The sequence below is a fragment of the Hydra vulgaris genome, chromosome 05 (genome assembly GCF_038396675.1).
Source record: "Hydra vulgaris chromosome 05, alternate assembly HydraT2T_AEP".
NCBI classification, from domain to species: Eukaryota; Metazoa; Cnidaria; class Hydrozoa; order Anthoathecata; family Hydridae; genus Hydra; species Hydra vulgaris.
Genome location: NC_088924.1, coordinates 19,695,001 through 19,722,500, shown reverse-complemented (window position 1 = coordinate 19,722,500; position 27,500 = coordinate 19,695,001). Strand labels below are relative to the sequence as shown.

The following is a 27,500-nucleotide window of genomic DNA, read 5'->3' as shown; positions in this document are numbered from 1 at the left end:
AATATAAAACTCCTGTTATCAATGCAGACCTTTTAGAACAAGAATTCAGTTTTCCTCCTGAAATTTTTGATACTTGGACCCCATATACTTACTTTAAAACGTTTTGAAAAGATAAGCTAAATATATTAATTTCGGAGCAAACAAACCTATAATGTGTTTTTAAAACATCAAAATCCATAAACACTAACTCTCAAGAGATCCAGCAACTAACTGGTTTACAAGTGTTAATGTCAATTGTGAATCTCCCTGCATATATGTATTGGGCCAATGATACTTGATATGCACCAATAGCTGATGTTTTGTCTATCAACCGCTACAAGTTACTGCGAAAAATTTTGCACCTTAGTGACAACTTTCAACAAGATAAACCAGAAAGTAAAGGAAATTAGCTTTTTAAAATTTACCTTGTATAAAATCATGTTCAAAGAAACTGTATTTCAGTTGAACCCAAAACTGAACACTCAATTGGCGAACAAATTATTCCATAAAAACCAAATATAGCCCTTGTTAAAACAAACATCATACAAAAATCTGTTGATTGTCCTTCTAAAAGTAAATCTAATATTAAATTGCCAATTAAGTAAAGAAAACGCCCAATGCATTTACCAGTCGACTATGCTCGGTTTGATAGCACTAGTCAATGGCCAGAATTTCGAAGAAAAAAGAAAATGTTGTTTATATAAAGGTGGCACAGAAAGAGTTTACTGCAAAAAATGCAACTTATCTCTGTGTTTAAGCAACGCCAAAAATTGTCTTTATAATTTTCATAATAAATGAAGTGTCATAGTAAATCGTAAAATAAAATCTGGTGCCGTTAGAAGGGGAGACAGTGTACCTGTCTAACTCTTAAAACTGGTATGCTACTGAGAAATGACATTTAAAATATTTATAAACAAACTTTTTTTTTGCAATTTGTTTTCATAACTATACAGTTTTCTTTAATGGAAGTTTGTTTGTATTATTTACTTTTATTACGTAAATGTTCATACTAATCATATGGCTACGATATGTTTGTTTAAATTTGAAATTCTTGGTTTTTAATTTTTGTTGTTTAAAATGCAAAACAAAAAAACTTTACAGTTCTATAAGTTTTATATTCTATATATAAACATGTTGTATACTCATTTTTCCTGCACATTCTCAACATTTTCCCCCTCCCCAATAATTTTTAAGATAAAAAATTTAGAAGTTAGTTTTTAAAAAAAGTAAACGATTACATAATAAGATATAAACCAAAAAAAAAGATAGAAAAGACCTAATTTGTTATCCATATTTTTGGCGTAAGTTCCTTTGACAAAAATTTGTGACCTACTACTATTTGACCTACCCAGTAGTATCCCCCCCCCCCCACAATGGCTATTCGGGGCCTTGGGCAATTTTTTTTGAAGTAAAAATGATTCAAAAAAAAAAAGGTCTCCAGCACTGCCTCCCTATTATTATTTTTGTTCCTACGGGCCTGATAAGTATCTCAATCATGACACTTACGTAACAAATATCCCCCAGAATTTTATTGTTTTAAGAATTTTTACCTTTTTTAAAAATCTTTTTGTTTGTTAAAGTGCATAATATTGTTAGATATGTTTGTATACTTTATTTCTAAAACTTTATAAAACTTCACAAGTATTTTGTATTTTAAAAATCTAAATTTATTTAAAAAAAAGTTGCAAGTTGTTGGATTCGAATCACGGCTTTTTTGATCAGAAATTCAGCGCGCTAACCACTCGGCCATGCAGACACGTTGACCATGTAAATTTTAAAGCTATATAAAAACTGTTTATAACGGGAGCATATGCTGTAGATCAAAATTTAAGGAGAGGTTGACGCAATGCAATTTTTAAGTAAAACACAAACTGTAAAACTTAATATATGTTTAAGTATGTTTTAACATTACATAATATGAAGTTTACGTACGTACAATATATGTTACACGTTCGCTCGCGTTTTCTTATAAAGCAAAGCTAAGACTCATTCTCGCAAATACCTCGATTGCAATGGCTGCCAAGGGTTTTGTGTCAAATACGCTCGAAGAGACACTTCTTCTACCACTATTAAAACTATTAAGTTCGGCAATAATATATAGAGATTAATTATTTAAAACGTAAATAAATATGGCAGCCTTTGTTATTTATCTAAAAATAATTTAAAACAAAATGACTCGTTCTTATATTCGTATAGCGCAAACAATTTACAATGAAGAGCAATTGCAACTTCGAGTAGAGCAAATCAAAAAAGACGAAATATCACTCAGTAAAGCTTCAGAGGCATACAATATACTAGGGATTTGATAATGCCAAGAGCAAGTCCTTATTGGGAAATTTTTTAAAAAGATTTTCAGTAGTCTTGGTGTTAAGGTCACTTACTACCAAGATTTGTAAAAGAGAGCCTTACTATTTCACAGTTGAAAGGATGTGCTTTAGGAAATAAGCAAACCCATAAGATGCAATTTTTGCCAGCAGCAAGCACACCTCAAAAGCAACAAGACTTTTCCCTAGCTGAGGCACTCCTTCAAGAGATGATGAGCCACAACAGCCAGGAATTGCCTCACTTTTGCACGTCTAAAACATTACCGTTTGAAACTGAAATGGAAGAATAAAAGCGATTAGGCTTTCCACCAAAAAAGTTTGACGTTTTAAATTCGTGGAAGATTCCCGCTCCACAACTACCTCTTTTGGCATGAGTAGCAAGAAAAGTTTTGTGTATTCCAGCATCATCAACGTCATCTACGAGAGTGTTTTCACAAGCAGGAAACATTGTTACGTACAAAAGAATATTGTTAAAATCAGACACAATTGAAAAACTGGTTTATATTATAGAAAAAATTTCAAATGCTGTTAATAAGAAGTGGTCAAATGAAGAAGACGAGCAGAACATTGATGAAGACTTTGAATTGTACTTTCATTAAAAGTTTCTGGTTTAAATAAAAACACCATTTAAAATTTTTTTTGATTTTTTAATAAATTGGGGCTCAATAAATCATTTTTTTCGTCTCATCAAAATTGTATGACACTGATAATTTTCCAAATAAGTGGAGCATATGTAATGTTAATAGGTTTAAATCTGTAAATAGCAAGTTCTTTTAATTTTTTGTTTTAAGCATTGATTATAATTCTTTATAAAAAAATAGTCAAACGGGTTTTTATAATATTGTATGAATTTTTTAAAATTCATTGTTTATATTTTATAAGTGTTGGAGATTTGAGTTTGAACTATATTTATTTTTAATAATAAAATATTAAAATAAAAAAAGCAATGTAATTTTAATCAAGCCTTGATACATATTTTGTGTCTGGGGAAATAAAAACCAATTTAAAAATGTTAATCTTTTTTTGAAAAATTTCAAAAGGGTGGAATGTTGTAAAAAATATGAACAATCATTTAAGATAGCATATTTTGTCTTGTAGGCGGGCAAACCAAAAGAGGTTTTTGGTTCTTTTGAAAGTCGCGATAGTTTAAGTTTACACTATCAAATACATTCAAAAGATACCGTTCAATACCAAACTTTTGAAAGTTTTGATATTTAAAAAACTTACTTACATTTCCAATATCATAACTTGTTATTAATACTGACCAGAATATAATACCGACTTTTCTCACTACCGCAATCCTTTACAATATACCAAAGGCAATATACCTCTTTATAAGCGTGTGGTCAAAAAAGTGCAATCAGATGGTAGAGGTACAACTAAGTGTTAAGTACAGCATTTAAATTTGTTCTTGTTTCAGTACTTATCAGTTTTAGCCGATTGTAGTTTTGGCATTTCCTTTGCAGATGTCATCGCAATAGTTGAGGATATTTAGTATCTACAAATCAAAAACACCTGTTTCCTCCAAATGGTATACCAGGACGTGAATGGTATTAAGGTTTCACAAAACGATGGAGTCATAAATTAAGTGTCAGAGTAGCAGGCAATATTTTGTCTCTCAGAGCTTCCTCTTGTACCGAAGACAAAATAATAAGTTATTTCAATACACTTCAAAAACAATTTCTTGAATCAAATATCAATAAAAACACTGCAATTTGTGGAATTTTAACGAAATTGGATTTTCAGACAATCAAAGTAAACAGCATATAATTTGCAGGCTCGGTGCTAAACGCTCTTTAGGAGGTTGATAACAACAAAAAATGTAATTGCACAGTCGGTATTTGTTTCAATGTTACGGTACCATTTTGCCACCATTTGTAGTTTACAAATCAATATCACGTCTGTGAAAATACTGGTGTGTAGGAGAATCACCAAACACCATATTTACAACATCTAAGTTGGGTTGGATGGAAGAGAAACAGTTTATTCAATGACTCACTAAAGTATTCATACCGACAATTAATTCCAGGTAACTAGTTTCGTCTATTTAAATTGCGTAGTCTAATCAATTTATCATTTAATAAAATAATTTTAAATTACAGGTATTCACATTTTAGTCTTGCACGGACACGTCATAGAGTTCTGAGAGTTAAAGGCCAGTGTCTAAGTACACCTGAGGTGCTCGAGAAACTAAAGCAAGACGATGAGGCCAAAAAGTCAAAGCAATTAAAGAAACGAAAGTTTCAGTTCAGTAAAGCATCAGATGAAACTCAGCAAGTACAGCGTTCAAAAAAACCGAAAAAATATAAAGACATTAAGATGTGCAAAAAGTGTGGCAGAGTTTGGGAAAAAGCATTGCCAACTCAAAACACAATGTGGTACCAATGTGAAGCTTTTAGTCGCAATTCTTGGGTTTGTCGATTGTGTTTACCCAAAATATACAAAATTGGTGAAGAGTTTTTTTGCATAAAAAAATGCCGCAAACCTGCTTTTGCCGTTGAAACAATTTTTTTTTTAGTTAATAAATAGTATTTTTTGTATATTTGATTAGAATAGTTTTTTGTAAACTTAACTTAAAATAAGATTAGTTTTCATTTTAATTTTAATTAATTTTGGTTAATTTTCTTAATTTTTTAATTAATTTTGGTTGATTATCCTTATTTAGTTTTGATTTTCCTAATATCTGAATAAATTGTTATTAAAAATTAACTTTTAAGTTTACTTTTCCCTAATCATAAGGGGAAAAATAAACGTTTTTTTTTTTTTTATTAAAATTTATTTTTTTGTAGATTTTCAAAATATTTTTTTTTAGATTTTATATATTTTTATAATGAAAAAAACTCACTTTAAAACAAAAAAAAATAAACATACAATATTTTTTCTTTAAAAAAATATTTGAGTTTAAAGCTAAACCGTTTACTCCAACCCCAGTTTACTCTATATCAAAATAAATGCCGAGAGCAAGAAAAAGGCACATTTTGCCTTATCGCAATGTCCCATACAAAAAAAAATTTCCATAACCGTAACATACAAATATATATAAAGACAAAAATTACAAATAAAACTGATAATAACTAAGCGAATAAAGAAATTCATAATAACAAAAGATTGTTTAAATGCTTGCAATTGCTAAAATGTTTGAAAAATTAAAAAAAAATAAAACATTTTTGAACAAAAAAATAACAACCATGTTGAAACTTTATGACAAACATAATTACTAGATGTATTTAATACATCATAATTTAAATTTCATTGATATAGACAAATCTTTATTAAATTATATATATATATATATATATATATATATATATATATATATATATATATATATATATATATATATATATACATACATACATACATACATATATATATATATATATATATATATATATATATATATATATATATATATATATGTATACATATATATATATATATATATATATATATATATATTTATATATATATACATATATATATATATATATATATATATATATATATATATATATATATAATAATAGATGATTTGTCATAGATTTCAGAATAGACAATATACATTGTCTATTCTGAAATCTGTATCTCTTCAAATATTTCCAAGCGGTGCCCACTATTTCTATATGAGAAATTTGCTATTATATTGTATCCAAAACCTGAGGAACTGCTAAAAAATAGAACCGAAATTATATCAAAGTGTCGCTACGAAAATAAATTCTTATTAAAAAATAAAAACCTCGCCACAGGCCTAATTTACAACTAACATTAACTTTATTACGCATATATCTCTAGACCAACTAATAAATTACTCGCATACTAAGCTGTTATAATTTATTTTATAAAGTTATATATATATATATATATATATATATATATATATATATATATATATATATATACTTGTATTGTTATAAATTTTGTCTTATAGAAAATCCATGCAAACCAAATCCTTGTAAACGTAATGAAGTCTGTTACGTTAATGATGACAAAGCTAAATGTATATGCCTATTTGGATTTATTGGGGGAAAATGTGAAGGTTAGTTATTATAATGAAGTAGTTGTTAAATTTCTTTATTTGAAGGTATTTCATTAGATTTAAGTTTCTAAAATTGGTTTATAAATATTATTAATTTATACTCGATTTACAAAAAAACATTAATTACTGAGTTTTCTTTTTGTTGTTTTAAGATTATATTCAAGAATATTTTTTAGTAGTCTGTGCAATTAACACCTCTATTTTGAGTACACGGGCTCCAAATACATTAAAAGTACCTCATTAAGATATATTTATATGTATTACGTTTTAAAGAAAACCCATGCAGCTTAAGTCCTTGTAAAAATAATGGAACCTGTTATGTTAATGATTAAAAAGCAATGTGTATATGCACATTTGGATTTATTGGAGAATTTTAACAAAAAGTTCTTTAACTTTTATTAATAGGAGGTATTATCATTAAAATAATATATATAATATATATATATATATATATAAATATATATATATATATATATAAATATATATATATATATATATATATATATATATATATATATATATATATATATATATATATATATATATATATATATATATATATATACATATATAAATATGGGTAGAATTCAATGAATACGGCTGCGTATAAACTTTTTTTAAAATATATATAGTTTTTGATAATATATAATTACTTTGATATTTCGCTGATCTATCGTGATCAGCGTCATCAGGTATAATAAATAAAATAGTTACAAAGAAGTCGTTATAGTAAAAACAAACCGTTAAAAAGATAACACTAAAAAGCTAAAATATAATACAAAAAATTTTCTCAAATAACTGACGTCAGCAGATTTTATTAAAAAATGACCCCCAGGTTTTAGTTGTCACGTTATCACCGTCATCCCGATTGAGAACCACATCACCATTTCTCAACTCCTGTCGAACTCTAACTTTGCTTATTTTAAGTGACTCTCTGATTTTCCAAGTTCGATATTCTGGGGCTACAGATAAAGTTTTGGGGTGCATCCAATCAAACTTATTATGGCATGTTTTGGAATGTTCAGTTACACCCGAACTGGACCATTTTTCTTTTAAGCTGTTTTTCATTTTTGTTTAGAAACACAGGCTCTGGAGCTTATGAATTTCAAATACATCGATAAGAAGCTATTACAAATGTTCAACTTGAACCTAACTCGAACATTAATCCTAACATTAACGGGTGATGTGGAAGTTATCGGACAAATCCTAATTTCATTATTTGAGCATAATATTTAGTTTTTGTGGTTTATCTTTGATTTTATTACAAAAACTGATTATTATTTGAGCATAATAATCAGCTTTTGTGGTAAAATGAGGTTAAAAGCAGCTGAACGAGAATCTTTTCCAAAGCGACTAAAAATGTTTTTTGTAAATAAACCTAGTATAAAAAAAAAAAAAATCGTAAATTATTTTGAAAAAGAAGGATTTGCTTAAAGTACAATAAATGATAACCTAAAAAGACTTGAAACTGTTCAATCGTTTTCTGATAGAAAGCACCGTGGTCGTCCGACATCCTGGACTAGAGAAAAGAAAGCCGAATCATCAAGGCTTGTCAACAATCGAAAAGGGGTCAGTCAGAGAAAAATATGTATTAAGATCGGTGTAAATCAATCGACAATTGGTCGTCAGTTAAAAAAAATGAATATTTAATATAGAAAACGTTAAAAGACTCCAAAATACACTATAGAACAACAAATAAAGGCAAAGAAAAGAAGCAGGAAACTAGTTAATCAACTCTATAACACAAAATCGCTTCTAGTCATCGATGACAAAAAATTCTTTTGTTTTGCAGAGGACAATATGCCTGATAATTCTACACAATATGGATACTACACAAACAACAAAAAGACATGCCAAGAAAGTGTTCGTTTTATAGTAGAAGAGAAATTTCCAAAACAATTATTAATGTGTATAGCCATATCTGACTGTGGTATATCCGAGCCATTGTTTCGCACTTCCAAGGCTGTAGCGATCAATTCATCAATCTATATTAATGAATGTTTAGAAAAACGACTTCTTCCATTTATTTACAAGTATTGTGGAGACTTAAATTATTTATTTTGGCCAGATTTAGCAAGTTCTCGTTATTCTAAAGATTCTTTAAATTGGATGAACCAATATGTATATTACGTTGATAAAGAATCCATTCCCCTAAATGTGCCTCAAGCACAACCAATTGAACATTTTTGGGGACATTTGGCACAGAAGGTTTTCGAAGGAAATTGGCAAGCTTCAACAGAGCAAGTTTTGATTGATCGCATTAAACTAAAACTACAAGAAATTGATTTAAACTTTTTAAAGTCGCATATGAAAGGCGTCAGAGCAAAATTGAGATCAATTGCAGATGGTGGTGTTTTTTCATATAAAAAATAATATATTTTTATTAAAAGATAAATGCTTTATTTAAAAAAATATATAATAGTAGTTTGTTTTATTATTTATAAATAAGTTATTGACGTTTTTATTTTGTCCGATAACTTCCGCATCACCCGTTATTATCGGCGTTTTCAAAGGATTTTTATGTCGCGCAAAAAGAATTTGATTTTCTAATAGAAATACTTGTTGAAAACGGCTACGACAAGAACATTCCAAGTAATATTACTATAGACTATTTAAAAAACAGTTCAAAAAACACCACATGTTAACCATTAAATACCCAACCCTTTATAAAACTACCTTGGATACCAATTTTTGGTCCAAAACTTCGTAAAAATAATCCAAAACAAAACATAAAGGTTATTTTAACATTAACTCCCAATTTAAAAAATATTTTTTGCAACATTAAAACTAAACTACCACTAAACACAAAACCTGGGGTACACCGGCTAAAATGTTTATGCGGTTCGATATCTATTGGTGAAACTAAAAAGAAGATGATATCGAGATGTATTGAACACCAGAAAAACAGTTCAAAAGAAAAATGGTCCAGTTCGGGTGCAACTGCACATTCCAAAACATACCATGGTAATTTTAATTGGTTGCACCCCAAAACATTATCTGTAGCCCCAGAATATCGAACTCGGAAAATCAGAAAGTCAATCGAAATAAGCAAAGCTAGGGTTCCCGAAGAGTTGAGAAATGGTGATGTGGTTCTCAATTGGGATGACGGTGATAAAGTGACAACTAAAACTTGGGGGCCATTTTTTAATAAAATCTGCTGCGTCACTTACTTGAGAAAACTTTTTGTATTATATTTTGGCTTTTTAGTGTTATTTTTTTAACGGTTTGTTTTTACAATAACGATTTCTTTGTAACTATTTTATTTATTGTACCTGATGACGCTGATCACGATAGATCAGCGAAGTATCGAAATAATTATATATTTTTAAAATATATATATATTTAAAAAAAGTTTATACAAAGACGTATTTATTGAAAGGTTAACGGAAGATTAAAAAAATACCAGACATAAAAAATTACAAATCATCATTCAGTAATGTTAAATACAAAAAGTTCACCATCCTGTCAACAACGTTTCGGACTTGAAAATTAACTAAACAAAATCCGTACATTGACATTGTCTATTCTGAAATCTGTACCTCTTCAAATATTTCCAAGCGGTGCCCACTATTTCTATATGAGAAATTTGCTATTATATTGTATCCAAAACCTTAGGAACTGCTAAATAAAAGAACCGAAATTATATCAAAGTGTCGCTACGAAAATAAATTCTTATTAAAAATTAAAAACCTAGCCGCAGGCCTAACTTACAACTAACATTAACTTTATTACGCATATATCTCTAGACCAACTAATTAATTACTCGCATACTAAGAAACTGTAATTTATTTCATAAAGTTATTTATTTTATTATATCAATTTTTGATTTTATATTTTTTAATATATAAATAATGCACGTTATCACATAAACGAATACTTAACAATCATTTAAACATAAAACTATTTGACACCTATTAACTAACTAAAAACAAATTAATAATAACATTAACATAACTACTAAAGTATACTATATATAGTAGGGTTGTTTACTTTTGCAAAAATTGAATTTTCAATTAAAAAAAAAACTTTTCGAAATTCTATTTTTGTTTCCGTAAGTTTGAAACGATTTCTAAATAATTTATTTTGAACGGAAATGAATTTCACTTTTCAAAATTCAGGATATTCTATTGCTACGTTTTTTAAATGTCAAAATCCTTAAAATAGCTTCGAAACTATTTTTCGCTTTCGAAATTCTAAATATTGTATTGAAACGTGTTTACACTACCGAAAACTTACCGAAACAGTTTATCACTTTTTATCTCTGTAATTTGTATCGAAGTATTTTTATATTATAATATAAAAATATTTCAATATTTATATTATAATATAAAAATATTCCGATTATAATAAAAAAATATTTCGATACAAATAATAGAGATTGGAAAGTGAAAAATTGTTTCGGTAAGTTTTCTATAATGTAAACATATTTCGGTACAATATTCAGTATTTCGAAAACATGAAATAGTTTAAAAACTATTTATTTATCGAAAGCTAGATAATTAACAATATTCTAAAAATGGCACCGAAACATTTTATCACTTTTGGATCTCTATAATTTGTTTCGAAATATTTTTATACGATCAAAACTTTAAAAATGGCATCGAAGCAACGATTTAGTTTAGAATCTCTATAATTTGAATAGAAATATTTTTATATTTCCGAAATCATAAAAACCGTATTGAAACAATTTTTACTTTAAAAATTCTTAGAATCACTTCAAAATATTATTTGTATTGCAGTAATTCCAAAAACTGAATCTAAATGAATAATTATAAAGACAAAAAATTAAAACTCCTAAAAGTAGGACAAAACCATTCTCAAAATCTCGTACTCCTTTTAAATACGCTCTTTAGAATAAATATTGATGGCTTGATGTAGTCAAGGCCGGTGCAACGAGTATGTTTTGGATGAGTGTAGGACGGTGACATATCCCCATTTAATGAAACAGTTAGTAAATTAGGACTTTTTTTTAAATAGGTTCATTTGGCAAAATAGGACCTGCACAATTATTAAAAGTCAGCAATTTGGGAATATAGCTTTTCGTTATCAATCAATCAATACATTCTGAATTATATGATTTTGCAATTTAAGGATGTTTACAAATAAAATAATTACTAATGATGCGTAAACACCTAATAATAATGAATAATAACATAAGGATAAAATATATAGATAAACTTAAATATAATAAATAATAAATAATAATAATTAATATATAAAGTAATAATAAATAAATAAAATATATATAGATCAACTCTAAAAATCATAATACATAAATACATACATACATACTTACATACTTACATACTTACATACATATATACATACATACATACATACATACATACATACATACATACATACATACATACATACATACATACATACATACATACATACATACATACATACATACATTCATACATACATACATACATGCATACATACATATATGTCACACATACGCGTATACATATACACATAAACACACATACATCCATTCACATGCACACATATAAATATATATATATATATATATATATATATATATATATATATATATATATATATATATATATATATATATATATATATATATATACACACACATATGCATATACACGTATAAATACGCACATACAAACATATAAATACACATACACACATGCTAACACACAACACTCATACATACACATATACACATATTTATACATACACGCATACATATACCCACACATTTGTACGCACATACTCATTCAATCATTGTACAAAGACGACAAAAAAGCTGTACATAAATGTAAAGATTCTTAAAAAAAAAAAAAAACGAAATAAATAAATAAAATAAACAAGAGAGAATATTTTTAATAAGACTAATAATAGTGATATATTGTTTTTATTGATGCTGTTATTCTAGTAGCTATTCAAATAGTGTTTTTTTTTATTTGTATTTATTATAATTGAATTATCGAGAAATTAAGTTTTCAGTTTTGAAAGAATGAGAACGATTGTACCAAGCATTGGTGCACTGATGTTTAATTGATTCGCTGCTTACTTTATTGTCCTAGTATGTTCTTCAAAGATATTGTTGCATGAAGAGAATCATAGGAAGTGAGAATGTTTGTAATATAGTGAAGACCAAGTACTTGCAAAAATCTTTTTTGTTTTCACATCAGACTAAAACTTTGTAAATTGCAACTTTTGGCTTTTTTTTTGCATAGCCGACTAATCAACAACAACTATCCCATTGTGCTTATTTAGTTCTGTACGTGTCGAGTCTTTTTAAAACACAACGCAGTTTTTAAAAAGTAGGAATATAAATAGCTTTATAAAGCATTATAGGTTTTGCGAGCATGTAACTCAGGACTGCAAACGCTGCCTAATATTTCTTTTTTTAAGTAACTAAGTTTATTAAAAAAAGTAACATTGTTGAGGTTTACTTGTTTTTACCTTCCCCTTGTCAACAAATGTCAAGAAAATTCAGCCCCCCTCCCCCTTATTTTGTTGATGTAATTTATAGACAGCCCAATTTTTCATTACCTAATAAATGCTACAATATTTCTTTACCGAAATGGTTTCACAGTAGTGAAAATTGCAAATTAAAAAACTATAATAAATCAGAAAAATCATTAACAAAACTTTGGTATTAAGTGCTTATCTGCTTTTTGTAGGTAAGATCCATTTGAAAAAAGCAGCCTAATATCAAAGTGGTAAACAATTTGGTGAAGATTTAGAAAATAATCTTTATAAAGAAGTTGGTTTTGTTTTTATGATTGTAGGGCTTCAAAAATTTTATTCTTATGTTTTGAAATCCTCACCTAAAGTTTAGATAACAATATTATGTTCGAAAAAAGAAATTGATGAGTGTATTACCTCAATGCACCGATCTGAATTTAAGATAAGAGCTGTTGTTACCAATAACCATTCAACCAAAGTTAAAGCATTTTTATAGTTTCATAAAGCATATACTGGAGATAGAAAGTTATTAATTTAGCATCCAGTTTAGAAAAGGAGTGTTTAAAACATACTATTTAATTTACTCCGTTTTATGAAAAAAGTAAGAAACAACTTGTTAAACGAAAAAACACATTTTTTTCTTCTTTTTTATTTATTTTTAAGAGACTATGTTGAAGTTACTGCTGCTTACATCGCAGGGAACATATTTCTTAAAGTTTATTAAAAGAACAATTAATAAACAGGCAAGAAAACGCAAGAAAAATTATCAAGTAACATATCTTGGAAACAACAAACAAGTTGTCAACATTGACAATACTTTACGAAACAACTGCAGCTGTAATATAGAGTTAATTTCCTGAAAAAAAGAATCCAGCACAATTTTTGTCATCGTTTTATAAGTTATTTATTATGCTTAATTCAAAGCAGAAACTTAATTCATCCAATCTAAGTCAGCAATGCTGCTTTAAAAGGTGATAACTAACCCACACTTTATAGAGAAATTGCAAATTGTACTTAAATTTGATCAAAATAAAATTTGATAAATACTTTACATTAACCAAACAAACTTCTCGTGCTCTAATTACAACACTACAAGCCATTGTATCTCTTATGAATGATTTGCTTGAAAAAGGCTATACATTTGTTCTTAGTTCCAATTTAAAAAGCGATCCTTTGGAGCTAGGTTTTAGTAAGTATAGTTAAATGACAAGTGGTAGATTTTTTGTGAGTCTTTTAAAAATATGCATTAGTAAAAAGATTTTGACAGATTTTCCCAGAAAGTATTTATCAGAATTTTGCTAATCCCTAAAAAATATTATGCAAGATATCGCTAAGTTGTCTGCATAAATACTAGCGTCAGCTTTCTGAAGATAGCACAGATATACATACTAAAGCAAGTAATATTGGTGAAAGTTAACAAAAAGATTTTGATGTCAAACTTATGATCAATAAACGTTATTTTATACAGAGGAGAACCTGTATATCCAATTCAACCTCTGATTTATTTGTCATCTTTTTAGTATTTTATATGTTGTTTCTCTTATTCTAATAAAACATTGCAGTCATTCTTTTTCAAAATTTGCAGAACAAAGTTTGGAGATTTGTTATAGCAGTGTCAATTTTACTAATGAAAAACACCAAATGTGGGGAAATAAATATTAATATGGTATTATTATTAATATTTTTTTATAATAATTTGCAAAAAAAATTACATATTCATTAAGGAAAGATCAAGTGAAAAAATTCCAAAAAAGACAAAGACCAAATAAATATTTCTACTAAAAAGGTATTTCTTCTTTTAATTTCAATTATAATAAATACAAAATTAAAATCCTTTGATTTTTTTTTTAATAAAGAGTTTTAGGCAACTAAGTGTATTTTTAGTAGCATGTTGGTATATAGCTATCTTAAAACCAATTTCAGTATTCTATGTTATTGGAATAAACTGAAGCAGGCAATCAGTTAACAAAAAATCCAGAACAAAATAATGTTAATACTCAAAGAAAATCCAACTGCTATTGAAACATTTTAAAGAAATAAGAATAAAATAATTATAGTGCAAACAAGACTCTTTACCATAAAAAAAAATTAGGTTTTTATATTTGAGCCGTAAAAAAACTGGCCTAATTATTTTTTACATAAAATGCAACATATCAGCCCGTTTAATTTAAGTAGGCCATGTGGGGGCTGAGCTATCCCTTTCTCGCAGACTTGAGGTTCACTGAAATAAAAAATGGACTTTAAGGGGTACTAAACATTGGACTTCAGAGCTAAAATTGGGCTTAAATTATTCTCAAAGGGTAATCACAGTTCATGCACACATATGTATTTTGATTTTATAACTAGGGGTTTGAGGTACCCTAATCAGTAGCGTGGTAAAGGGACCGCAGGGCCCGCAGCTGTGCGAAGGCCCATAGGTTATTAGGGGTTTAAGGCAAAATTTTCAAATTTTTATTAAAAAGTTGTCATTCTTAAAAATAATATGCATGTAAATAAATATAGCAATATTAGCAATTTTAGCTATTATTAAATAGCTATGAACTAAAAACTCTTAAGACTACTTTTTAACATTCTTAATAATCTTGGCTATTACATAAAATAGTAAGCTTTTTTTATTTATTTATGACTAAAAAATTAAAAGAAATTGTATTAAATCATAAACATACAATTTAGTGAAGCGGTAAGAATAACGTCGTAAGGTTTTAAAGCAAAGTACAGTAGTGAAGCTATTGTATTAAAAATCACTTAAAAAAAAGTATTTATCTCCCATGAAGTTAATTAGTTCTATAAAACTTTTTAAAAGTTACCACAAAAGTTTTGATATCTGTAAAAACATATGTAATAACAATAAACATATACTTATTTTTCTGTAATAACAATAAACATACAGTTATTTAGGATATACATAGACCAAATGATGCTAATTTAAGATAATATATGGCTGAATCCTCCAAATTAGCTCAAAACTTATTTAAGAAGCCATATTATGGCTACTTCATTGTCGGTAATTTAAACATAGCACATTTCCTAAATCCAGACACCCTATAGTTGCTCATCCTATATGTTGGATTTGTTATTTACCTGCAGCAATAATTCAATTTTAAAATTGTTTCCTAATGCTATATTTGGTAATAATACTAAAGGCTGCTTTAGTATCACTTGAGGAATTTTAGTTTAAAAACCGGTTCCCGAAAGAGAACCTCAGTTGTTTAGTTGCAGCAAAAGCCATTACGATTTAATTTTAAATTTTGTTGCATCAATCAACTGGATTATTTTATAATTGCAGAAAATTGCGGAATAGTTGTTTAATTTGTTAATTTCTAAAAATTGCACTGTTTGCAAATACTTTATCCCCAAAGTTAATAAACAAAGCAAAAGTAAGATCCATGTGTTACTCCACATATCTGCTATCTTCTTATTCGTTCCGTAAAATCTGAAATATAAAAAGCAAAAAGAGCACGTAAGAAAGAAATAATATTAACATACTTCTAAATAATTTCCATCGTTAAAAAAGCATTACTAACCTGAATTAACTTATAATGACAACTTGGGTTTTTCGACTTTAGACATTGGTTGGGATTATTAACTTACCAATCTAAACCCCTATAAATATTTTTTTCCATTTACAAAAATCTTTCATAAATTCATTATTCGTTAACATCCTTAAGCATTGTGAAACACATTTAAGGACAAAAACGGTCTAAACCGTTTTGTCTGCACTAGACATAATAGCTAATGAAGCAGAAATAGCAGCTCAATTAAATTAAAAAGTGTTATACACCAATTTTCAGCTTTAAAGACAACAAAAAAAATTTTTATTAGATTTTCTACTTAATAGACTTGTATAGATTTTGATTTCTAAAGATAGATCTTGAAATAGATCCTGATTTCTTTGATGGAGAACCTATTGCATCAAAAAATGAAGAGCTAAATCACAGTTTGATAATGTCAAATTTTAATTAGTTTTACACATAAAAGTACCTTTTTTTTATTTAAAAATAAGGAAAAATGGAAACATTTTTTACCAATAGTACACTTGTGTTTCAGGTAAAAAAATGTAGTTTTTGAATTAAATGTGTGACTAAGCTAGATATTTTTATGTTAATTTAGGTGCTGCATGTTTACTTATTGAGTCAGAAGCTTTCGTCCTACATAAAAATGTTACTTTTTATGAATCAATCTCAAAAAGTAAGAATGCATCATTTTAGATCAGCATGTTTTAAAGTAGAAAATGAGATAACCAGAGAAGGTCTCATTGCAACAACAACTTCCAAATGTATAAAGGCCGGTCTCAGCGTTCAAGATCAAACCCTTTTTATTGCTAGTGAAGTAAATTATTATTGAAGAGTTGTTAGGCAGCTTAGGCAGTTGTTAGGCAAGTTAAGCAGAGAACCTGTCTGAAGATGTCGTTACAGGTTTTACACAGAAGAAGAAGACCAGATTTGGATTTAGTTCCAGATTTCGAATGACTTAATTGATTTAATGAGTTAGTTGTACATTTTAATGGAAAAATTATAAAGCATATTGATAAGAACAGTAGACAGACAACTACTGCAGAAAGACTAGTAGTTATATATATATATGAAGATCAGAATTTGTAACAAGTTATAAATACTGGTATTCATATATATATATATATATATATATATATATATATATATATATATATATATATATATATTATATATATATATATATATATATACATATATATATATATATATATATATATATATATATATATATATATATATATATATATGTATATATATATATATATATATATATACATATATATATACATATATATATATATATTTATATATATATATATATATATATATACATATGTATGTATATATATATATATATATATATATATATATATATATATATATATATATATATATATATATATATATGTATATATATATATACTTGCCCAGAGAAACAATATAGCTATATCTATTATGAACCTCCGAGAATATTTTGAAATTGCTAACCATATTGTAGGATTCATTTCTGACACCACAGTAACTAATACTGAATGGAAATCTAGTGCAATAACTATTCTAACAAGGTTACTTAGCAAAATATTTCTTTAGTTATTATGTAGGCACCTAATTACAGAGATAAATATTACTTAGACTTTCAAAGCAATTTCAAAGAAAAAGTCTAAAGCCACTGCAAATAAATTGCAGGGGTTTTAGACTTTAACTTTAAAATTGCTTTAAAGGGCCTGCTTTTCCTAAAATCAACAAGATGGAATATGCTCTTTTCAATAGTTTAAATGCTTTTAAATTTGCTGAAACAATTTAAATAAAATAGGATCATGAAGTTGTAAACTCACTTCAGAAAAGTATGAAAAACCACACTTAGTATTTGTTTTCTAAGGTTGTTGTACTATCGTAAGGTGATCCTGATCTAAAAGCATAATCTAAGTTTTTAAATATCGAGAAGCTTTTAAAATTTGCAATCCCTGAGTCATGTAAAGAAATATTAGTTTGATAGAAAACTTTGTTCACAGTTCCTACAATGAGGATCACAGAAACATAGTAAGATAATAAAAAAAGATATCTCGCTGTCTGAACTGGTAGAGCTGAAACCTAGAGTTGGATAATTATTGTTAGATAAGGCTTAACTTTAAAATAATATTAACTGTATTTTTTTCTAATATTATACGAGAGTTTATTTAAAAAAAACATTTCAACCCAAAAAAATAACATAAAGTTCAGCCAATTCTCAGTATTTGAAAAATTACATGTATCACTTCCAATTGACAAAAACAAAATTTGTATTTAGTTAATTATTTTTAAAAATTTTGGTTTTTGACTCTATGTTGTTTTGCCATATATATATATATATATATATATATATATATATATATATATATATATATATATATATATATATATATATATATATATATTTATATATATATATATATATATATAGATATAGATATAGATATAGATATAGATATAGATATATAGATATATATATATATATATATATATATATATATATATATATATATATATATATATATATATATATATATATATATATATACATATGTATATATATATATATATAGCTCTAAGGAGCAACTACCTTTTGAGCTATCTACTAAAATTCATTCTAGTGTTACATGTCATTTAATTAAGTCTCATCCTTTTTCTGTGACTGTCTCTAACCTAGTCAAGAATTTGATATTATATTGATATCATAAAGATATCAAACTATGATATATATGATATCATGAAATGAGACATTTTTGATACCAATATGATTTTAAAATAAAATGACTCGTTGATATCTTACTGTTCTCAAGACCTGATATCATAATATGAGAAATTTATGATATCAATATGATATAAAAATGATATCACAAGCTGATATTACTCTGAACTCAAAGTCTGATATCATAACATGAGAAGCACAAATTTGAATTTATTGAACGACTTCTTTATTGACTTATATTATGATGGCACCGAATGTCTTCCTAAAAAATATACGAATGAGATTTTTTTGTAAAAAAGTTATTCTACTTGAATTATATTTCTTTTTTAATTACTATATTTAATTATATAACAATAAAAATATTGTATTATTATTTTAAATAATTAAAATTTTATATATATTTTATATATATTTCAAGAACTAAAAAATAAAAAAATTATTAATGTGATATAATTTAACTTTACTAAATAAATTGACAGTTATAGTCCATTTATTTAGTAAAGTTAAATTATATCATAATAATAAAGATTTTATGCGAAATTGATAGTTATATTATATATAAAATATAAAAATCAAGACTATAATAGACGAGAGACAGAAAAAAGGTCAATATATTATTTAGGAGTTTAATTTGAAAAAATTAATATATAGTCATATTACAGCGATAACAAATAAAATACCAAAAAATGTTATATTTAGATTTTTTTGATTCATATTTATATGTTATGTTATAGACAGGGATAGACTTAGCAGCTGTAGCATCACTTTAACTTTACAATAGGTTTTCGACAGACAAACTCGATTCAAACTCTCCTTTTGAAATGCTGCATTCAACTTCTTTTCCAAACAAAACTAAGATTTATATATCATCTAAAAACATTTATGCAAGCTAAAAGTAATAAACAAAGTTATTAGCCTTCAAAATAAAAGAGAAGATGAACAAAATTTTAAAAATTATATAGAATTATGTCAATACAAATATAGGAAGTACTTGGATTAGTAGTTTCAAAATAAACTTATGCGAATTGTTGCTACATTTTGTACTTATTTTGAACTGCGTTTGACGTTTGATTTGAGAGAACATATATAGTAAATTTCTTTTTTTGTTTTTATTTAAATGAAGTAATAAAAAAATATTAGTATAGATTCTTCTTAACTCTAAAGTTGGATTTGGTTTTCCAACCACTAACTATTTTTCTACCAAAGCTTTTTTCTCACTTGATAACTTTCAGGAGTTATCTAAACTGGATGAATTATTATTAATTCATCCAGTTTAGAAAATATTAATTACACATTATTAAATAATTTGACATGATCTGATCATGATATTATTATTAAAATAATAACTTAACATTTTTTGAAATATTTAAAAAAACCTTTTAAATGCGTTATGATTCCCCAAAATGGTGTCACTTAGGTGAATCACTATCAGTGACCTTAAAAGTAAATTCACTTTACAATTTTGCAATTAAATAATTACATGCAAATACAATGCAAAAAATAAAATGTCCACAAAAATACTATATTGTTGATAAAAACGCAGCCTCTTGTGCTAAAAAAATAAGATTTTTCTCCTTGTAATTTCTAAGCATTGGGATTGGAATTAGTCTTAATAAAGTAAATTGATATTAAACTCAAAGAATTAAATTAATAGTTAAACATTACCACGAACACGTAGAAAAAGCTCTTTAGTTATTTTTATTTAAATAATATATATGTAATATTTCATACTTTTATTCATTCATTTACTAAAACGAAAATCTATAGAAATATAACAATATTTAGAAATATCCCTAACCTTAACCCTAAATTATATAATAAATTACATATTACAAAATATAATATTTTGCCATATATAACTTACAAAAATTAAAATCTGCATTTTTAAAAGATTCTTTATAGATTTCTTTAGCTCATCTAGGATACAATGAATACAAAATAAACTAAGTTGTTAAAATAGCTTGTAAAAATAACCATTGTTAACATTGCTGACCTACTCTTGCAAAAAACAAATCAATGAAAACTATCGACAAGTAACACAATAACTGCTGATGTAAGCTTATAAAGGTGAATTTTATCAAGTATCTTGGTATCAAAATTGATTCTAATTTAAGTTTTGCATCCCATCTTCAAGACATAGCACTGAAACTAAGCAGGTCCAACGGTATGTTGGCCAAAGCTCAACATTATCTTAATCTTGAAACGCTCCTTAACATATATCATGTGGTTCTTGAGTCTCATCTTAGATATGCTTGTCAAATAAGGGGACAAACCCAATTTCTAACACTTAAAAGATTATCTCACCTCCAAAATAAAGCCCTAAAAATAATCTATTTTCAGCATTTTAACTCTGATCCAAATATCCTCTACTACATATCAAAGATACTTAAGTTAAAAAACCTTATTCAACAAATGTTTATTTGTTTGGAAACAGCAACATAAAACCTTACCTCCTCCATTTACTGATTTATTACTTATAAAAAAAATATTCGTTACCTACTTCGATCAGCTAAAAGCTTCAAATTATCTATACCTAAACATAGAACTGTTTGTTACGGACATGAATCGAATAAATATCAGAGCTTATGCACATGGAATAGTCTCCCCTCACAGTTAAAATCTCTTCCTACATTTTCCAAATTCAAAAACAGTGTATTTACTTTTTTATTAAACAAGTACTCTTACTAATTTCTATGCTACTCTACTGCTAACTATCCATCTTAACCTTATTTACTTGAATGCTGGTCTATAACTACTAATAATTGATATTTTTTGAAATTCTTTTCTACTATTTTCTTCATTTTAATGCTGATTTATTACTACTAATACTTGCTCTTTCTTAACTTTTTCTCAAACTAATATCACTATTCTATTTCCAACTCTCACTATTATAAATATTGCTATTTTTTAATATTGTTATTATTATTATTGTTGCTGTTGTTGTTATTATTACTATTATTGTTATTATTATTATTGTTATTATTATTATTATTATTATTATTAACAGAAATATTATCTTTATCGTTTGTATTATTATTATTTTGATTATTATTACCGATACTTATATTACTACATTATTTACAATGTTGTTACTGTATATTATTATAATCTACTTCTCTTTTATTGCTACCATTTAATTAGGTATATAAAAGTCTTTTATTCCAGATAGATGTATAAAAGAAATTTGAATTTTGTCCTAAATTATCAAACTTCTTACTTAATTATTATTCTAAAAGATTTTCGTTTAAGTATTGCACTGTTTTAGGTTTGTTTCTTTTTTGTGTTTTTTGTTTTTTTAGTTTGGTGGTTTAGTTTCTTATTATGGTTTTTACTTAAACTTAGTACTTTTACTATATGTAAATATTTCATGAAATGTAAAATCCAATTCAGAATACATTTAATTTGAATTTATCAGGCTCAAAAATTGAAAATGGTATTGGTATGACCTTAGATATTAATTCATTAAAGTATATATTTAGCATTTCTGTATGCTAGTTATTCACAAGGTAAATACCCACAAGTTTCGACTCACAAGGAGAACTGAAAAAGTTTTCTGTTCTGGCATAGACTTGAATAAGCATAGTTTTAGCATTTTTGTTTATTGAGTCTGTAACACCAAATTTTCCACTCTTTAGACAATAGCATTCATTGTTCTTTGGATTAAAATTGTACTTTTTTTCACAGACTATTAGTTTGCTATTGACAATTTCCATAAGTCGCCGAGTAACCTGAGCTACTACTTGAGGAGAACTCCGTATTCTTCTTTTTATAGCTGACATATTATTTTCAAATGGGAAGGCTGTCACACCACCTAAACCATATTTTTCTGCTGTAAAAGCAAAATTGTTTAAACAATGAAAGTTGAATAGGTGATCAGAGTAATCTTCTTTGTTGCTTTGTGAACAACTTGTTCACAAAGCAACAAAGAAGAATTATTCCTTAATCTAAATAGGTCAAACTTGGTGTAAAAAGAAGCGTAATAAGGATTTAAAAAAACCAAAATCATATCAAACAAAAAACAAATTGAAACTTTTTTGAGAATAAAAGTAGCTAAAGACCTTTTATTGAGCTTGATATTTAGCTTGAAAAATGAAGCAAAAGAATTGTTTTTTCAAGTAGTGCATTTTTTAATTTATTTTTTCAAGTCAAATTACTCTATAAAAACTTAAAATTATAGACAGTTTGTCCCGGGAAACAGATGTCCAAGGAGCACCATAGAAAAAGAAAGTAACTAAATGATAATACAAAAGGTTTTTATAAAAGGCAAATATATATAAATTTGTTAATAAAATATATAGAAGGATATTTAAAAGAATATGGACGCCTATCTGCTTTTTTGACCCAGATGCCCTTGAATTTACCTGAATTTATCAATTTAAAAATAGATAATATAACACTGTAAAAGAAACAAATGGAAAAATATAAAAACAATAATAAAATTGTACAAACCGTGTATTTTCTTTAATTGTGTCTGTAGTGAATCACAATCATTCAGTCTCATTTTCATCTAGGTCATCTTGGTCTGCTATGTCAGACAACTCAAAGTTGGTCAATTCCAAACTTCGGGCTAAATAAATATTTACGTATAACTTTATTTTCAATAAATTACACAATTGAAAATAAAATAATATGATAGAAAAGGTGTAATTGTGAAGGTGTAAAAATCCTGATGTAATTTTTTTAATTTTTTATTATCATTAAAAATAAAATTTGTCAGGTTAGGTCACTCTGTTACTGGTAACATATAATCCAGGACAACCTGCTTCATATTAATATCAGGAAGGACATTAGATTGTATGGAATTGCGGAGAGTTATTGATGGTTGGAGAAAAATCATCACAATTGACCAAAAGTAGAGATGCCTTGATGCATCATTCTAGGTGGATAATAATACGGTTAATGTATATGTAAGTTGGGAAGGGTAATTTATTGACAAATTGGACTATTATAACAACGGTGGATTACTTGGATTAAAATGTAGTCTTACCATCACAACTTTGCTGCATGATTACTCTTGAAACTTTATTTGAACTTAAAGATGAAATAGTTTCTTTTTCTATCATCTTAAATGTCCTTGTTATATGCTAGTTTTCTATCAAAACATAGTACTTAATGATTACTTTTAAGCATAACATATATTTAATCATATGTATGGAAACCTTTTTTGTTGAACAATAGTTACATTATTATTCAAAAGAAATAATAATAAATAAATATATGTATATATAAATAATAAATATATTTTACTAGGTAGGATAGGAAGTGATTTCAACATTATTTACTTTGAGTTCTTGCTGTAATCTGAATCGCCGCCTGGAGAAATATATATTTTAAAAAATTAAATTCCTTTTGCTGACTAACTTAATGACAGAAAATATGTCTAAAACCACTTATTAGAATAAATTAATGTAAAATTATGATATTAATACAAAACCATCTATGATGTTTATAACATTTGTTTTAACAATTTTATAGTTTTAACAACTTTTGAAAATTACAAGGATAACAATTACGGTTGAAAATAAAAGCTTACTACTTTATTAAAAAAATATTAAATTAATGAAAAAAAGAATTAGATTGATATTTTTATTTTAAAATTTAGCCTTGAGGAATTTTAAATTTAGCTTTGTCAAAATTACCTATGCAAAAAAATGAAGAATAAAATATGTGAAAAATCGTACGGTCTTCACTTTCACTGCAATCTTTATTAGCAGAATAACTATTTCTTTTTTTCGAACCACTACATTTCATCACTTTTTTACCACATTCTTCATCACTGTCATTCAAATTAGATAACGTTCTTAACCTTTTTTTATAAGGCGTAACAGTAAGTGGCGTTGAAGTTAAAGAGGTTGAAGTTAAAGAACCTTTAGGTCTTATAAAATAATTTTCAATATCATTCAGTGGTACTCCTGACAAATCAGATTTTCCTGATTCATCTTCTTGTATTTTTTCTGCTTCATTAAAAGTATCTAAGAGATTATAGGTTTATAATAAATAACAACATATTTTTTAATAAAGAAACAAGTAACTTATAAATTTTAATTGATTTCTTAACGTAAATGATAATTCTATTTAAAAAAACAAACAAACATCAAATCAAAGTCATTCAAACCTGTTTTTGCGTAAACTGCTGTATTCCTATATTCTCTCCAATCGGGATTAATTATACTATCAACACTTCCATAATCCACAAACTTTGTATACCAATGGTCTTGGAATAACGGCAATGTGTTCAGTAGGGTGATTCAGATTGTAATAGAAAAAAAAAATGTCACAAAAAACATTCTCCTCAAGGTTGCCTGTGTTCCTTTATCACCTAGGATCATGTGTACCAAAAATTAGACTAAAAGAAGCAATTTTAGGGGTTGCCATGTTTTATAAGATGAATTAACCATTGGTAAAATTTTGTGATTTTTTCAAATTTCGCAAATTTGTTTTTTCATTGCTTATTTATTTATAATTTAGAAATTGATAATATGGCAACCACTAGATCTTCTGCTGAGGTGTGGCTTGTTGGTAAACCTAAACAAACTCTGTCGACTGCCAGACTTCCTTCAAGAGGGGATGTTCTTCGGAGGTTGCTCATCCATCATATAGAAGAGAAACAAGAAGTGAAAAAAAGTATTCGGGCAACAATTGAAGCAGTTCTTGTTATATGGGAGAGAGGAAAAATTCCAACTCAAAGAATTGACAATGCGGAAAGAAAGTTAAAAAAACTTTATGACGAATATCTGCTGCTGAAAAAACACCGAGGATCAAAATTGGACAGCTGTCAAATGAAAGAAGGAATTTTCCACGCTGACCTTGAAGAACTTTTTGATATTTCAACCAAGAATGCATCAGAAGTTATGAAAAACGATGAAGATAAAGCATTTTTACGTCAGCAGCAAGAAGATCCATTAAGTTGTAGTATGGCAGGAATTGATCGGAATTTAACAGCTAGGGAGGCACGGAAACGAGTCCGAGAAACTAAAATGGAATTGAGGCGTCAAAGAAGTCAAGCGGAACTGATGGAAAAAACAGAACTCATTTCTTCTTCATCAGCAGTTGACATTGTGAGTGAAAGTAGCTCTAGTTCCTCGGATGATGATGAATATCAGACTCCTTCCGCTTCCAGCACACTGAGCACAAGTGGTTCAACGAAAAAGAAGATGAAAGTTCTAACAAATAATGTTGTATCATCTCTTGATCGTGTTAATATTTCTGATCGCCGTGCACTCTTCGTGGTTGGAACAGTGTCTCAGGCTCTTGGTCACTCGGTAAAAGATTTATCATTGTCGTACAGCACAATCCGCAGAAAAAGGCGATCTGTTCGTGAAGCGGTGACTACAGCTGACAAGGTTGATTTTTCTCCTGATGATCCACTTCTTCTGCATTGGGATGGAAAGCTCTTACCTGATATCACTAGTGGTCAAAAAAAAGTGGATAGAATTGCCATCCTTGTGACTGGTGGTGGGGTGGAAAAATTGCTGGGCGTTCCAAAGATTGATCGAGGTACAGGTGAGCAACAGGCTGATGCTTGCATGAAGGCTCTTAAAGACTGGAAATTGAAAGAATTTGTTCGGGGACTGGTTTTTGACACTACTTCATCTAACACTGGGTTGAACAATGGTGCCTGCACAATAATGGAGCAGAATCTTGACCGTAATCTTATATGGATAGCATGCAGGCACCATATGTTTGAAGTCATGCTTTCCACCATTTTCACGACTGCATTTGGAACCAGTGGAGGACCTGAAGTTGAAATTTTTAACCGTTTCCAGAAACAATGGCCAGCAATCAACAAGGAGGTGTTCACTATAGGGAATAAAGAATTTTACAACTGCGATTTTTTTCTCAAACTCCGTGAAGAAATGGTAGTATATTATAGTGAAGCAATTAAAGGTCAACAACCCAGGGATGATTACTTAGAACTCTTGAATTTGTGCCTTATTTTCCTTGGAGGATCAACTACAACATCGGAGTTCAAAGTGAAGTTTCGGGCTCCAGGTGCAACACACAATGCACGTTGGATGGCAAAAGCTATATATTGTATAAAGATATATTTGTTTCAGGATCAATTTGTTATTACTGCAAAGGAAATTAAAGGAATAACAGATATAAGTCTTTTTGTGGCATTTGTATACGGACAGTTTTGGAATGAAGCTCCGTTAGCTGAACGAGCACCATTCAATGATGCCAAGCTTCTTCAACGGATTCAAGAATATCTAAATCGTACAATTGCAAAAAATGCAGCAAAAGTTTTGCATCGCCACCTCTGGTATTTTTCTGAACATCTAATAGGATTGGCTTTCTTCGATTCCCGTGTCGACAACAACACCAAGAGAGACATGGCAAACAACCTGAAACAACAGCCAAGGCAGAAATCTCTCAAAAGACTTGATGCTGCCACATTCGATTGTCACAGCCCATTGTCTTCCTTCGTCACACAACGCACCGCAGAACTCTTCGATCTAATTTTG

At 27.6% G+C, this 27,500-nt stretch overlaps 1 long non-coding RNA gene across 1 annotated transcript in view; it reads left to right on the top strand.

Moving 5' to 3' along the window:
- LOC136079995 (uncharacterized) overlaps nt 1–27,500 on the top strand; it is an 81,097-nt gene that overhangs the window by 50,808 nt on the left and 2,789 nt on the right. The window contains exon 3 of the long non-coding RNA XR_010638369.1: nt 6,232–6,339. This is a non-coding gene — a long non-coding RNA (uncharacterized LOC136079995). The remainder of the gene's footprint in view (nt 1–6,231; nt 6,340–27,500) is intronic.